The sequence below is a fragment of the Arachis duranensis genome, chromosome 2, assembly GCF_000817695.3.
Source record: "Arachis duranensis cultivar V14167 chromosome 2, aradu.V14167.gnm2.J7QH, whole genome shotgun sequence".
Lineage (NCBI taxonomy): Eukaryota > Viridiplantae > Streptophyta > Magnoliopsida > Fabales > Fabaceae > Arachis > Arachis duranensis.
Window position 1 is genome coordinate 84,787,421 of NC_029773.3, and position 17,650 is coordinate 84,805,070.

The following is a 17,650-nucleotide window of genomic DNA, read 5'->3' on the forward strand; positions in this document are numbered from 1 at the left end:
ATCGGGTTATTTTGTTGTATACTTTTGTATATATATGTACTTAGTTTTCTCTCCATATGACTTGATCTTTTTTACCCTCTTAACGGCTTATGGAGAGATAGGATTTTGTTTATGTAAATTTGGGTTTTGGATATGTCTATATATGTGTGTATATATTCTCCGGCTAGTCTTGACTTCGCGGGCTGAGTTAAGAACTTCATATTTTGTATCTTTGGCCATCTATTCCTACTTTTGTTATCTTATGCTTCTGGTGCACGAAAATTACAATCACAATTTTGTAATTCCATACAACTAACCAGCAAGTGCACTTGGTCGTCCAAGTAATACCTTACGTGAGTAAGGGTCGATCCCACGGAGATTGCCGGCTTGAAGGAAGCTATGGTTATCTTATTTTCTTAGTCAGGATATCAATAGTGGTTCTTAGTTTTAATTGCGTAAAGTAAAAGAGCATGAATTAAATGATACTTGTTATGTAGTAATGGAGAACGGGTTGAGGTTTTGGAGATGCTCTGTCTTCTGAATTTCTACTTTCCTACTGTCTTCTTCTTCACGCACGCAGGTCTCCTTCCATGGCAAGCTGTATGTTGGTGGATCACCGTTGTCAATGGCTACTAGTTGTCCTCTCAGTGAAAAAGGTCCATGTACATGGCTAATCATTTGTTGGTTCTCACTAATGTTGGAATAGGATCCATTGATCCTTTTGCACACTGTCACTGCGCCCAGCATTCATGAGTTTGAAGCTCGTCATAGTCATCCCTTCCCGGATCCTACTCGGAATACCACAAATAAGGTTTAGACTTTCTGGATCTTAGGGATGCTGCCAATTGATTCTAGCTTATACCACGAAGACTCTGATCTCACGGATTTGAATGCTTTGTTGTCAGGAGAGGCAGTCAAACTCGTGAACCAGGAACCCAAGAGATATACATTCAATCTAAGGTAGAACGGAAATGGTTGTCAGGCACGCGTTCATAGGTTGAGAATAGTGATGAGTGTCACGGATCATCACATTCATCATGTTGAAGTGCAAATGAATATCTTAGAATAGAAACAAGCGTGATTGAATAGAAAATAGAAGTAATTGCATTAATTCATCGAGACACAGTAGAGCTCCTCACCCCCAACCATGGGATTTAGAGACTCATGCCATCAAAGATATAAATTCAGATGTAAAAATATTATGAAATCCTGAATGAATCTCTAAAAGTAGTTTTTATACTCAACTAGTAACCTAGGTTTACAGAAAATGAGTAAGCTAAGAGAGATAGTGCAGAAATCCAATTCCGAGGCCCACTTGGTGTGTGTTTGGACTGAGCAATGAAGCTTTCACATGTAGAGGCTATTCCTGGCATTTAACTCCAGCTTTTGTGCCAGTTTGGGCGTTTAACTCCAGCTTGTATCCTGTTTCTGGTGTTTAATGCCAGAATAGGGTAGAAAGTTGGCGTTAAACACCAGTTTGCGTCATCATAACTCGAGCAAAGTATGGACTATTATATATTGCTGGAAACCCCATGATGTCTACTTTCCAACGCAATTGAGAGCGCACCAATTGGGCTTTTTTAGCTCCAGAAAATACATTTCAAGTGCAGGGAGGTTAGAATCCAACAGCATCTGCAGTCCTTTTTCAGCCTCTGAATCAGATTTTTGTTCAGGTCCCTCAATTTCAGCCAGAAAATACCTGAAATCACAGAAAAACACACAAACTCATAGTAAAGTCTAAAAATGTAAATTTTGCATAAAAACTAATAAATATATAATAAAAAGTGAATAAAACATACTAAAAATTATGTAAAAATAATGTAAAAAAGCGTATAAATTATCCGCCCGTCAGCTTCATAGCTACAATTTTCTTTGTACGCAAGTTAACTCATTTACTGAACAGTGCACTTTGATGGTTTCAGTGGCTAAGAGAAGGGGGGGTGAATCTTAGCCCCCTTTTTTGCTTGCAAACACTTGCTGGACTTAGAGGAGAATTTTCTGTTTTTAGCTCGTCCCTAGCCACGAGACATTTTTAATTTTTTTATCTGAACAGTAGAAACAGAAGTGAAGTAGGAGAGAGAGAAGATTACACCCAGATATATCCTGGTTCAGCTGCTAAGTGCAGTGCAGCCTACATCCAGTCTCCATCACAACAATGATGGAATTTCACTATAATCATCCAGATTACAAGTTGTAAAGTGCTAACCCAACTTACAAGGGGATTCCCACAGAATCATGAGACACAACATAGATGAACAAAGGAACTCTAAGACATCTATGGCTTTTCCTTTTAATTTTGCACTCTCTGTCTTTTTCCGCTCTATGGCTTTTTCATACAAACTTCACTGTTTGCCTTTTTCCATGAGACTCAAGACATGACAAAATTAAACAGAAAAATTACAAAACAGAAAACATTGAAGGAGAAGAAAATCTGTAAGCTTAGGTAGCTATGAGACTTCTGTGCCTTGCACTTTCACTTTCTTTCCTTAAATTAAACCATGACTGTTCACCCCTTTTATAGAGAAGTGAAGCCTTCACAGTTGAAACACACACCCGAGCTTAGCTTCCTTTCCTTCAAAAAATGAACCGGTTCGGCCACAGAGAGAGAAGAGGTAACTAATGCAAAAACCAACATGCAAATACCTCTAGTCCTTCCTTAGTTATCACTCTTCATCAATCCGAGCGCTCCATCCTTGGCTTCCTCTCCAAGATGGATTTCTGGCCCTTGATGCTTCATGATGATGATGACTTCATCTGCTCCAATCTCTGCCTCTTCCATCACTTCGCCACTCTAGCTACTTCCTGTGGTGGTTGTGTAGAATCAGAGACAAGCCATGCTTCCAAGAATCTCACTTTGCTGGCCGAATCTTCTTCTTTCTTTTTGAGTATGAAGGATCCGAGATTACCTCACCAGATCTTACTACATTTGGTGATTATCTCAGCCACAACATACTTTTGGTTTTCTTTTCCGTGCCATCATTAACTTGATGGCCTTGATGCATGCAGCTTCTTCTTTTTCTTTTTGGTAGCTCCATGTAGCTTCCATGGTTGCTGTGACATGACCGAAGGAAGAAGAAAGAAAGAGATGAGAGAGAATGTGAAGTTAAAGTAAAAGCAATTAAATGAAATAAAGCATATGATGGATAGCTTTTACTCCCTTTGCTTTGAGTAGCGTATAGCATTAATCATAATGATTCCCATCAAATCAAAGTCAAGTTCTCTCTCATGTTTCCAATGCTAGCATATTAAGTTTTAAAATTCATTCTTAGCAAGCAATGGAATGCGTTGGAAAGCATGAAGCCTATATGCTTTCTTGGTTTCGGACCAGGCTTGGAAGCAATTTTAAAAAATTAATGTTGGGCTTGTTGATAACAACATTAAATCTGGCCCGATTAGTAGCATTTGCTTTCCTGATGGATTTTGTTCCAGATCAAGCATAGGAGGCTTTCATCAAAATCAAATATGGGCTTAGTTGCAACAACATTGAGCTTGGCCCTTTAATATAACAATTCAGCCACATAATGGGAAACATGTAACAAGGCTGATTGTTGGTTTTAATTTGGGCTAGCAACATTTTATTTTCTGGCCCAATTAGAAACCTGCATCACAAAATTATTAATTAACATATATTAAATGAAGATTAAATTAATAATTTTACAATTAAATATTTTAATAATGTTTGTTCATCACAAATATTAATTTGGAGTTTTCCAAACTCATCAATCTCCCCCTTGATGACAAACATTATTAAAATTGAAATGGAAAGAAAATTAAAGATGAATAAAGAATACTCCCTTTGTATTTGAATTTCTCTCCCTTTCTAAATGTCACATGGCTCCCCCATAAACCTGTAACATTTTAATCAAGCCTCTAAATATCAATGTTATTTAGCATATTTATTCATGATGCTAAATGCTTGATTTATGAGCAGATTTTGAATGATAAACAAAACTCGTTTGTTATCAGTAATCTGATTTTCTGCTCAATGCTTTACACACATCAACTGAGTACAAAGCAATGTTGTTCAAAAATTCAATTATTTTCCAGTCAAAGTATCAGAGCCATATCATTCAATTAAGAAAAATATTTTTGAATCACACATGATTAAAACATGGCAATAGTTAGATATCATAATTTGAAGAAACTACCAAAAGTTAAATTTTCAAACCAACATGTTTACCAAGATGAATAAGAATATTTTTATAAAAGCATGTTCATCAAGATAAATGAACATTTAGGCATTTATATAATAAGAATAATATATTTGTCAAACAACTTCATAAACTACCAAATGCCAAATGCCAGCAGCAGTAACCATAGTGAGACAAATGCAATAACAACATGCATTCTTTAAACAAGGGTGATCATAAATTTTCAATTGAAAATTTCATCCCCTGTTTCATTAGTTTCAATTTCAATTTTGGAAACTAATTTTTCTCCCCCTTTTGTCATCAAGGGGTACCTGCACAAAATATGACAAATATACCAAAATATCCATAATGAAATAGCAAGAGTGTATCAAAGTATCACAGAGCAGTGAGTATCAAGTCATGCTCATACAAAAATAGATTGAGCCAAATGGAGCCAATATCAATTAAAAGTAAAGAAACAGTTATCAATCATCAGACAGATTGAACTCTGAACCGAAATCATCTTCGTAGTCCCATGTTCCCATTTCATCATCAAAGCTCTTAATCATGAAGCCAACTCTGTCGTGACATTTCTTCCAAGCCCTTTCCTGTTCATATTCCAATTTCCAGGCAGTCTTGTGGGATTTGAACATTAACTTGGACATATTGCGCATCTCATTGAGAACCTCCCGGATTGATGCAGTAACATTTGAGGGTTCAGGATGGCTCTCCAGATCACTGAGAGATGGTTCAGAGGGAACAGATTTCTTGCTTTTCTTGCCCGAAATTCCCCCTCCTTTAATCATTGAAACCTTGTTTTCAACAGATTCATTAGTCAAATCAACCTTAAAATACTCAAATATACATGTGAGGAACATGCCATATGGAAGATTAGCCTTTTTTGTGCTTTTCACTGCTTCCCACATATGACGTATCATAATATAAGCAAATGAAATTTGGGAAGAAGTAAGAAGAGCAAATAGAATAATAGAATCAGAAACTGTTACTCTGTGGTGCGAACCACCTTGTGGAGTGAGAATGTGAGTGATTATACGGTGTAACAGAGAGTTCTCAGGGCCGAGTGCTCGATAACTTGGGATTAGTCCATCCAAACCAGAGAGATTTGCATAGATGTGTTGCAAGACTGTTTGCTGTGCAATGCCAACTTGATCATCCCACTTATCAACCATGTAAACTTTTGGCCCTTCATCTTTATATCCAAGAGCAGCGCCTATGGTTTGAGGATTGAGGGTCATGTAAACACGCTTGACATAAGAGTGGATTGAGCCATCAATCAAGCGCATATTTGCATAGAATTCCCAGACCAGTCCCGGGTAAACAAATTTCTGAATGTGAATCAGTGGAGTCCACTTCAGAGCATCAAACAAGGGAGAAAAGATGATTCCTTTGGTGGCCAGTTTTTCAAGATTTACCAAGTAAGAGAGACAGAGAGGACGCTTTAGCAAAACCTCTTTGTGAAATTCATAGAAAGCACATGAATAGAATCGAGAGGGATCAAAGTGGGAGTGAGTTTTGTGAAATTTGTTCTTGAAATCTAGTGACTCCAAATTTGCAGGTTCTCTTGTATCATGCAGTACAAAGTTTTTCTGCCTCTTCTGAGAGCCTTTTGTATGAGGAGTGGTTCTCTTCGGCGGTGATGGAGGCGGTGAGGTATGTGATTCCTCTTCTTCTTCTTGAACACTAGATTGCTTGTTCTTTCCCGTCTTGCCTCTCCCTAAAGTTTTCTGAGCAATAACCTTGCGGCGCATGGTTTCGGTTCTTTTGGAAGGAGGTGATAGAGTAGAGGAGGAAGTAGAATGAAGGTGAATGTGTGTATGAGTTTGAGGTGATGAGAAAGGTGGACTTTTTGGAATGGGGGTTCAGCCACTTCTCTTTTGTGCCGTTTTCTTTTTCATGGTAGGATGAAAGGAGAAGTTGAATATGAAAGGATGGGAGTGCCGAAAGAGAGTGAGGAGGGAAGGAGGTTAGTGGTGCAATAAATGTGGATTGGAGAGAGATGATGGAAAGTTAATGACCATAATGGCGTGGTTATTAACCAAAGGGTTTTTGAAAAAAGTGGTTTCCTAGAATCAAGGGATTGGATGGAGAGAGGGATTTGATTTGACAATAATCACTTCCAATAAGATTTGAAATGACAATCAAAAAGATTTTGATCATCATAAAATGAGGGATCAATAAAAGTCAAGGTGGGGTCAAATAAGATTTTGTGGGGCCCATCAGAAGCAAAGTCTGCGCAGCCTCCCCCTTAATCATAGCTCCTCCAGCATGCCTTGATTTTATCTCGTCCATTCCTACGAGATAAAACTGGACAGAATCAGACATTCACAAATTTTCAACATGATTTAAATCAAACATTCCCAAGCTTTTCCTTAACAAACAAAATCTATCTTCACAAAGGGGTTTTGTAAAAATATCAGTAATTTGTTCTTCAGATTTTACAAATTGAATATCAATAGTACCCTTTTGCACATGTTCTCTAATAAAATGATATTTGATTTCAATGTGCTTTGTTCTTGAGTGCAGAACAGGATTTTTTGAAATGTTTATTGCACTTATGTTATCACAAAATAAGGGTATACTATTGATCTTTAATTTGTAATCCTCTAATTGAGTTTTTAACCAAATTAATTGTGAACAACAAGCAGATGCGGATATATATTCAGCTTCAGCTGTGGATAGAGCCACTGTGGCTTGCTTCTTGCTTGACCACATGTTGAGTGAGCTTCCAAGGAAGCAACACATGCCGGAGGTGCTCCTTCTATCCACTCTATCTCCCGCATAATCTACATCACAAAATCCTACTGCACAAAAATCATCAGATTTTGGATACCATAAGCCATAATCACATGTTCCCTTAATATATCTAATGATGCGTTTAACGGCCGATAGATGAGATTCTTTTGGGTGTGATTGAAATCTTGAACATACACCCATACTTTGAACTATATCCGGTCTAGAGGAGGTAAGATACATTAACGAACCAATCATTCCCCTATACCGTGTTTCATCTACATCTTTGCCATTATCATCTTTTTCAAGTTTATTGTTTGGATGCATTGGTGTTCCCATTGGTTTGAAATTTTCTAAGCCAAATTTCTTTATCAATTCTTTTGCATACTTGCCTTGGTGAATAAAGGTACCACTAGAAGTTTGTTTAATTTGGAGGCCAAGAAAGAAAGTTAGCTCTCCCATTAAACTCATTTCAAACTCACTAGTCATGAGTTTTCCAAACTCTTCACACAAGGACTCATTGGCCGATCCAAACACAATATCATCCACATAAACTTGAACAAGAAGAATATCATCATTAGAAACTTTAATGAACAAAGTAGTGTCGGTGGTTCCCCTTTGAAAATGATTTTCTAATAGGAAGGCACTAAGCCTTTCATACCAAGCTCTTGGAGCTTGCCTAAGGCCATAAAGGGCCTTTGAGAGTTTAAAAACATGGTTTGGGAAATCTTTATGTTCAAAACCAGGGGGTTGAGCCACATACACTTCTCTATCAATAAAGCCATTAAGGAAAGCACATTTGACATCCATTTGAAAAATTTTGAAACCTTTATGGGCAGCATAGGCAAGAAGCAACCTAATTGCTTCCATTCTAGCTACCGGAGCAAAAGACTCATCAAAATCAATTCCTTCTTCTTGATCGTAACCTTGGGCCACTAATCTAGCCTTGTTACGAACAACTTGTCCATCCTCTCCAAGTTTATTTTTAAACACCCACTTAGTACCTGTTACCTTCTTACCATCCGGATGAGGTACTAATGTCCAAACCTCATTCTTGTCAAATTGAGCAAGCTCCTCTTGCATGGCCTTGACCCATGATGGATCTTCAAGAGCTTGTTTGACATTGTTGGGCTCCATTTGTGACAAGAGAGCAAAGTTGCTAGGTTCGGTTTGCCTTTTGGTGGAGGATCTTGTTGTTACACCTTGAGAGGGATCACCAATGATGAAGTCATGAGGATAACCCCTCATAGACTTCCATTCTCTAGGCTTTCGGACAGGTGTAGAGCTTTGATGAACTTCTGGTGGTCTCACTGTTTCAGTTGCTCGTGCCTGCTCAGGAGACAAAATGGAAATGTCTCCTCCAATCCGACGAGACAAAACTGAACTGACAGATTCTTCATTTTGCACAGATTTGGGAATTTCTTTACTTGTTCCATCTTCTTCACAATCTGAATCATTATCCTTTACAGTACTGGGAATTAAGTTAGAATCACAGAAAGTAACATGTATGGATTCCTCTATGGTCCTATATTCTTTGAGATAAACTTTATAGGCCTTGCTTGTGGTGGAATATCCAACAAACATTCCTTCATAGGATTTTGGATCAAATTTTCCAAGGTTTTCCTTATTGTTAAGAACAAAGCATTTGCATTCAAAACACATGAAAGTACTTAAGATTTGGAGGGGTTCCTTTCCATAGCTCATAAGGAGTTTTCTTTAACCCTTTTTTAATGATTGTTCTATTCAAAACATAACATGTTGTGTTTACAGCTTCAGCCCATAAAAATTTAGGTATCTCATTCTCACATAGCATAGCCCTAGTCATTTCTTGAAGGCTTCGATTCCTTCTTTCAATCACCCCATTTTGTTGAGGGGTCCTAGGGCATGAAAAGTTATAAGAAATCCCTAAGTCATCACAGAATTTTTTAAAGTCTTGATTTTCAAATTCTCTTCCGTGATCACTTCTCAAATGGGCAATTTTCAAATCCTTTTCGTTTTGAATTTTCTTGCAAAGAGTGGAAAAGGCATAAAATGCATCATTCTTATGAGCAAGGAAAAGTACCCAACCAAATCTAGAGTAATCATCAACCACAACAAGACCATAATATTTACCTCCCAAACTTTGAGTTCTAGTAGGACCAAAAAGATCAATATGTAACATCTCCATCATGTTACATTTTGTTCCTTTAAATCCTCAAGGGTTAATCCATACACATTGTTGCATCTTTTAGCTTCAAATAGGACATCCCCAGTTTTCTCACAAACAACTAAGCAAACAAATTTCTTAAAAATAACTTCAAAACCCAAATCACATAGTTGACTAACACTAAGTAAATTATGTTTCAAGCCATGTACAAGAAGGACATCATTTATACAAGATGAGAGATTTTTACCCACTTTTCCAACAGCCACTATTTTTCCTTTTGCATCATCACCGAAAGTGACAAATCCTCCATCATATTCATCAAGCTTTATGAAGAAGATTGCCTTCCACTTGGATGCTAGGCACACCTACAAAATAAGCTCAAGTGACCTTAGGTATCCAAATTTTCTTGGATCCTTTCACGTTAAACCATCTCCTATGTCCCAAATCATTGTAATAAAAAACAACTTTGTAAACTTTATCACCAATCATTCTTTCACCAAAGAAACATTGAACTGGAAAATGACCACTTCAGTTACACAATCTACAAAATCTTGGAGTTGCTGTTTTGTTAAAGTAGGTGGGATCTTGAAACCTTGTGTCATTGGATGAAGAAGGTTTATCTTTAAAAGAGGGTTTCTCATCAGATTTATAAAATCCCAGTCTAGCTTTATCAAAAAGTGGTTTTTGACTAGCCAATATTTGATTTAGATTTTCAGAACTGAGAGTAAATTTGGCTAAGTCATTTTCAAGATTTTTAACCTTTTCCCGCAACTCTTCATTTTCCTTAAAACAATTTACATATGCCACTACTGAGTGATCACTTTCACAGCTTCTGAGTTGGGCTTTCAACTGCTTATTCTCTTCCACAAGATCACAAGCAGTTTCGGCCTCCCTTAGTTTTTCTTTGAGAAAATCATTTTCAGCTTTAAGAATGAAAATTTGTTGTTCAAGATCTTGATTATCAGTCAGAAAAACATCTTATTTTTTCAGAAAGGTGATCTATCATAAGATGAAGGTCTTCAGTGTCAGGGTTTTGAAAAATACCTGATCTACATGATTTGACATGAGACAAGGCTGTGACTTGGTCTCAGATTCTTATGATCTGCCATGAGACAAGGCTATAACATAGTCTCAGATTCTTCATCACTGTCCGAGTCATTCTCTAAGTCTTCCCATGATGCCATCAGACCTTTCTTCTTTCCTCCCTTTCTCTTCTCCTCCCTTTTTAACTTGGGACAATCAGATTTGTAATGCCCCATTTCCTTGCAGTTGAAACAAGTCACTTTGCTAAGGTCTTTCTTCATTTTCCTTGAACTGCTGCCTTTGCCTTTGAACTTCATTATTTTCCTGAATTTTTTGGCAAACAACACAAATTCATTTTCAGATGAGTTATCACTGGATTCATTATCCAGAGGGTTAGTAACAGAAGAAAATGCAATTCCTTTATTTTTTGACTCTTTTTTCAAATAAGTATTTTCAAAAGCAAGAAGATTTCCTCTCAAATCATCAAGTGTCATGGAATCAAGATTACTGCTCTCAGAGATAATTAAAGCTTTTGTTTCCCACTCTTTAGTGAGACATCTCAGCACTCTTCTCACAAGCACAGAATTAGAATGTGTTACTCCCATAGCATCCAAGCCAACAGTGATGGTATTGAACCGTTCAAACAGTTCATCGATAGATTCTCCTTCCATCATTGTAAACATTTTATATTCCCTGTTTAACATGTCTATCCGAGTCTTCTTAACAATGGAGATTCCTTCATGAGTGATTTGTAATTTATCCCAAATTTTCTTTGCTGTTGTGCATCGTGATACCCGTCGGTACTCCTCGAAGCTGATAGCACAGTTGAGTAGATTTATGGCCTTGGCATTTAGCTCCACTTTCTTCCTATCTTCTTCGGTCCAGCTTGCTTCTGGTTTAAGAGTGACTACTCCTTCAGCACTTGTGTTGGTAGGAAACTGTGGTCCTTCTAGGATGATCTTCCAAAGCCTGTAATCCACTGCTTGTACAAATATCTTCATCCTCTCCTTCCAATAGGTATAATTTTTCCCATTGAAAAGAGGAGGTCTGTTGCTTGATTGTCCTTCGGTCAGATTATAGGACACCACGTTTGAGCCACTGTTTTCCGTCATGAGGATCTTTACTCCAAGCTGCAAAGCTTGATCTCTTTGAGACCAAGCTCTGATACCAATTGATGGTTTCAGTGGCTAAGAGAAGGGGGGTTGAATCTTAGCCCCTTTTTTTACTTGCAAACACTTGCTGGACTTAGAGGAGAATTTTCTGTTTTTAGCTCGTCCCTAGCCACGAGACATTTTCATTTTGTCTCGTCACTTGACACGAGACATTTTTAATTTTTTTATCTGAACAGTAGAAACAGAAGTGAAGTAGGAGAGAGAGAAGATTACACCCAGATATATCCTGGTTCAGCTGCTAAGTGCAGTGCAGCCTACATCTAGTCTCCATCACAACAATGATGAAATTTTACTATAATCATCCAGATTACAAGTTGTAAAGTGCTAACCCAACTTACAAGGGGATTCCCACAGAATCATGAGACACAACATAGATGAACAAAGGAACTCTAAGACATCTATGGCTTTTCCTTTTAATTTTGCACTCTCTGCCTTTTTTCGCTCTATGGCTTTTTCATACAAACCTCACTGTTTGCCTTTTTCCATGAGACTCAAGACATGACAAAATTAAACAGAAAAATTACAAAACAGAAAATATTGAAGGAGAAAAAAATATGTAAGCTTAGGTAGCTTTGAGACTTCTGTGCCTTGCACTCTCACTTTCTTTCCTTAAATCAAACCATGACTGTTCACCCCTTTTATAGAGAAGTGAAGCCTTCACAGTTGAAACACAGACCCGAGCTTAGCTTCCTTTCCTTCAAAAAATGAACCGGTTCGGCCACAGAGAGAGAAGAGGTAACTAATGCAAAAATCAACATGCAAATACCTCTAGTCCTTCCTTGGTCATCACTCTTCATCAATCCGAGCGCTCCATCCTTGGCTTCCTCTCCAAGATAGATTTCTGGCCCTTGATGCTTTATGATGATGATGACTTCATCTGCTCCAATCTCTGCCTCTTCCATCACTTCGCCACTCTAGCTACTTCCTGTGGTGGTTGTGCAGAATCAGAGACAAGCCATGCTTCCAAGAATCTCACTTTGCTGGCCGAATCTTCTTCTTTCTTTTTGAGTATGAAGGATCCGAGATTACCTCACCAGATCTTACTACATTTGGTGATTATCTCAGCCACAACATACTTTTGGTTTTCTTTTCCGTGCCATCATTAACTTGATGGTCTTGATGCATGCAGCTTCTTCTTTTTCTTTTTGGTAGCTCCATGTAGCTTCCATGGTTGCTGTGACATGACCGAAGGAAGAAGAAAGAAAGAGATGAGAGAGAATGTGAAGTTAAAGTAAAAGCAATTAAATGAAATAAAGCATATGATGGATAGCTTTTACTCCCTTTGCTTTGAGTAGCGTATAGCATTAATCATAATGATTCCCATCAAATCAAAGTCAAGTTCTCTCTCATGTTTCCAATGCTAGCATATTAAGTTTTAAAATTCATTCTTAGCAAGCAATGGAATGCGTTGGAAAGCATGAAGCCTATATGCTTTCTTGGTTTCGGACCAGGCTTGGAAGCAATTTTAAAAAATTAATGTTGGGCTTGTTGATAACAACATTAAATCTGGCCCGATTAGTAGCATTTGCTTTCCTGGTGGATTTTGTTCCAGATCAAGCATAGAAGACTTTCATCAAAATCAAATATGGGCTTAGTTGCACCAATATTGAGCTTGGCCCTTTAATATAACAATTCAGCCACATAATGGGAAACATATAACAAGGCTGATTGTTGGTTTTAATTTGGGCTAACAACATTTTATTTTCCGGCCCAATTAGAAACCTGCATCACAAAATTATTAATTAACATATGTTAAATGAAGATTAAATTAATAATTTTGCAATTAAATATTTTAATAATGTTTGTTCATCACAAATATTAATTTGGAGTTTTCCAAACTCATCACACTTTTATTTCGCAATATTTATTTTTCCTGTTTTTCAAGACACCTAATTTATTATATTCTTTCTGTTATTATATGTACACATCTTATTTTAGAGGTCGTAATACCACATTACCTCTATTTTATGACTTAAGCATAAAATTGAGTGTGGTAAGGTGTTACATATCACATACTTATCATTATATCATACCATCTTTTCTCATTCGAGTAGCAATTTCTCTCCACTTCTATTATTTTTATTGATATTTTTTTTATACTTTTTTTTTACTCTACTACCATTCACTCTATCTGTATTATCTCACTTTCATCATCAATATGAAAGATAAAAAATATATTTTATCTTTTATCTTTTAAAAATTCTTTTAAAAAAATTATTCAAATAAATTTTAAATATTAGAGTGTCTTTATAAATTATTTTTCAATGTGTAATAAACTTGATGAAAGAAGCCCATCGTCTCAGAAGTTACGGAATTCGGATGGTCGCAAGAATTTAAACAAATATTATGCATAAAAAATTTAACTTTGTGAATCGCCTTTGCATTTTATCAGTTGTGCAATATTTCTTCATTTGTAATTATTCGTCTAAATAAATTTTAAATTGGATGAGCATGTAAAAGAAATTTCGGCAGCAATAATTTCACTTCACAATTTATTACATTTGATTGTAGCCTAATGGCAACTATTACCTTGTAGCGAAATTTAACTATTAAACCACAAGGATAACTGAAATAATAAGAAAGGCCGTAACAAATATAATTAACAAAGTATTTAAACATCCCGTATTGCAATGTGAATCATTTTCTGGTCTGATCGATGAGGTGCTCAAATCTTCTTCTATGTATTGAAATTAAAGATTTATTTAAATTTCAATTCTTACATGCCTGCAGAAAATAAATAGGTTTTTTTGAGCATAACTATTTGAAAAAAACATTCTCTCTCACATAACAATAGTGTAGTATATATAGACTATAGAGTACTGTACTTCAAGCTCAAAGTATATATATAACCCGGAAACCGAAATAGAACACAAAGTAAAATTAAAAATAAATTAAACTATTGAAATATTTTGGATTAGTTGCACTTTCCCTCTTGAACATTATTATTAGGTCACATGCAACTTTAGCCCTTAAACTTTAAAAATGCGCAAATTAACATTTAAAATTTTTTAAAGATTAAGGGCTAAAGATCACATAATCTACAATTCACGGAATAAATCGCAATTAACCCAAATATTTATTTCATATGTTATTTTGACTATATCTTAAGGCCCTTGTCATATAGATAAGTGATTTATATGCTTTATTTTTCAATATCTTATTACTAATTTTTATACTACTCTACACTTTTGGTGCAACTTAAAAAAAAATTAAGATAATTTTAAAGTATTTATTATTTCATATATTAATATTGAAAAATATAAAAAACTAATTTATAAATATTAATATTATTTAGTCAACTTTTTTTTACTCACTCTTTTAAAAGTCAATTTTAGAAAATTTAGGGTTTAAAATTAAAATTTAGGGTATATAATTTAAAATTTATGGTTTAGGATTTAACATTTAGGATATAAAATTTTAAATTAAAAATATAGATCGATGTCAGTTGAAAAATATTAGCTTCCTAGTTGAACTCATGAATATTATAATAAACTACTTTAAGTACCATGATTTTGTTTTAATTTTTATTTTGTATCATATAGTTGAATATCCTACATGCTTTGTATCTTTGATCAGTTAACACTCACCAATGAGTGGAAAATTTTTCATATAATAAAATATGAATATTAGATAATTAATATAATATAATAATTTAAAATTTAAATACTTACCATTGTTATAACTTTCCACCGGAGGACTATACTTAGCTTTGCATTTCTTAATGCAATCCTCCTTCGCTTCCGGATTATTTCTATAGCGGCTCTTGCATGTTTGAAGACAACTTTTCAGCTTATATTCCTGATGTTCAAGACCATCGTATTGAGCTGAAGACCATTCTGGAATACTGTCATGCGATTCAACAATGATAGCACAAATAACAAATCCAATAATAATGAAGAAACGTGTTATTTGTTTATAGGCCACACCACCATTTCTAGCCATGTGTCTTCTTTTTGATTTGGAAATGCAAATGTATGATATACCATGCATGAAGTTTTATAAAGGCTTAAAATTTCAGAATTGATATAATTGTTACTTAATTATATTCATGTCCTTTTAAATCACCTTAAGGGTGTCCCCTTGCTTTGTTAGGAGTCATAAATTAACAATATAATCAAAACCATAATTAATTTTGGTTGCCCTTAAAGTCATTTAGTTTCGAAAAAAAAAATGGTCTTACATATTTTGAGATGATGTAACTTGGATTTTTTTCGTTTATAAAATAAAAAAATTATTTATTTTTTCTAAAATGATTTTTTAACTTTATTTTCGTAAATACAATTTTTTTTTTGGGGAATTAACAGCAAGTTCGTCGTCCCCCGACGAACTCTATGATGAGTTCGGCAAACAAAAGCAAGTCCATTGGAGCTCAAGCAGTCACAATCTCTAATTATTTTCTTCTTTTTCACTATTATGGTTATCGTTACGATGTCAGAAAATCCATTGTTATCCATTCACTACGATAGTGAAATAGTGTATGATGAAGAAGGTTTGATTGTCTTTAGATTGGGCCAGCCGATAATTACGTATATGACAACGGAAGTTAACAGTTTAATAGCATTGAAAAATTTGATATTGCATGCCATCGGACAGCAGTAATCTAAAAGGGTGAAAAAAATTTACTACAGATATCCTACTGAGTTAGATGGCAATTTGTTTTATAAAAGGTATATATTATAGTTGTGTTTTCTGTCTCTGTTACAAGTATATTTATTAGACCGTTGTTGTGATCGATATTTCTGTTGTTTTGAATTAGATATTGGTTGCGCGACGACGAAGACGTACAGCTTATAAGGTCATGGCACAACAGATGGACTAATATTCATCTATTGGAGTTATACGCGTTTCTTGTTGACCTTGGTGGCCAAGGATCATCTGCAGATATTGTCGATGATAGTCCTACGGGTGGCGTTATTAGACGAACTATCAGAAGGATGATGGTGGATCTGAATATGCCACCTGAGGGTAGTCAGGAGGGGTCTAATGTTGAAGTTCGTAATGTTAACTTAATGGATGACGATCTTGAAAGTCATGACGGTTCTAGTATCGGAGATTCGATGATGGAGAAGTACAAAGTCAACCACAATGATGGAGAGGATGTTGACGAAAAACCACCCGAAATCCCTGATGATGGTGACGAGGAAGAGGAGATGAATTACTACGGTGACACACAGATTACTCTAACACAGCCTGCCATTTCTCAACCATATGACTGGACGGATCATTTCACTAGGTTGAATCTAGATGTAATGACATTGGATTGGTCGTTTACCCAAGGAGGTCCTGAAGAAGACCCGTGCAACGAGTCTGAGTTTGGACAATAATTTAGGAGCAAGGAAGAAGTCATGTTGGCAGTTAAGCAGTATAGCATCAGGAGGGCTGTGGAGTACAAAATAGTAGAGAGTGACCATTGGAGGTACAATGCAAGATGTATCCAGTTCGGACCCGGTTGTAATTGGAACATACTTATATCATATCGCTGAAAGCAAGAAAGATGGGAGGTTAGGAGATACATTGGTCCTCATACTTGCATCCAAACTTCGATGGGGGGCAAGATCATCGTAGGTTGGATTCGAAGGTCATTGCACAACACATTTTCACGATGGTCAAGGCCGATCCAACAATCAGCATCAGGGTTCCACAAGGAGGTGTGGAGAATCACTTTGGTTACAAGGTGACGTACAGAAAAGTTTGGCTTGCAAAATAGAGAGTCATAGCTAGAATATATGGCGATTGGGAAGAGTCATACAAAGAGCTTCCTCGTTGGTTATTCGCTATGCAGATGTACTTGCCAGGTAAGATTTATTTGCGGTTTATTTATTCGCCATTAATTTAGCCGTGTACAAAAAGCCGACTAAAGTATGTCCAATTTTGGACATTTTCCACCGTGTGTTGAGGCCTTCAAGCATTGCAAACCACTTATCTCTATTAATGGCACCCACCTATATGGTAAATACGGTGGCACTTTGTTGATGGTCATAGCGCAAGACGGCAATGCAAACATTCTGCCCGTTGCATTTGCAGTCGTTGAGGGTGAGACAAAAGAGACGTGGTCGTTCTTTCTTTCGTACTTACGGGAGCATGTTACACCACAACCAGGGCTGTGTGTGATTTCAGACAAACAAAAGTCCATTGATGCGTTAAATAACGTTGGTTAGTGTTTATAATACCTCTCCACCAGGGGAAAGCAACGAGCATCAAGCCCATCAAGCTGTACTAATGGAATACGGTGGTATGCCCAAGAAAGCATCAGGCTGACGCATCCTCCCAAGTTGCGCTGGCCATGCTCTGTGGCCCGCACATCTGGCGATACAGCCATGCCAGCACAGCAGAGCCTCACGACAACCGGCCACATGCATCAAGGTCCTCCAGCAGGAAAAGCCACCTGATATGCACCCGAGAGTCAGATGCATCAGGGAAGAGGATACCGCCGATCAACTGCATGATAT

The 17,650-nt window shown here is 36.5% G+C and overlaps 1 long non-coding RNA gene across 1 annotated transcript; it reads right to left on the minus strand.

Annotated features, from left to right (window-relative positions):
- Positions 1-13,649: 13,649 nt before the first annotated feature.
- On the minus strand, positions 13,650-15,161 carry LOC107475694 (uncharacterized). Its single transcript, XR_001589545.3, has 2 exons — positions 14,873-15,161; positions 13,650-13,925 (listed from the first exon to the last, which is right to left on the minus strand). It is a non-coding gene; the product is annotated as an uncharacterized LOC107475694 (long non-coding RNA).
- Positions 15,162-17,650: the final 2,489 nt, after the last annotated feature.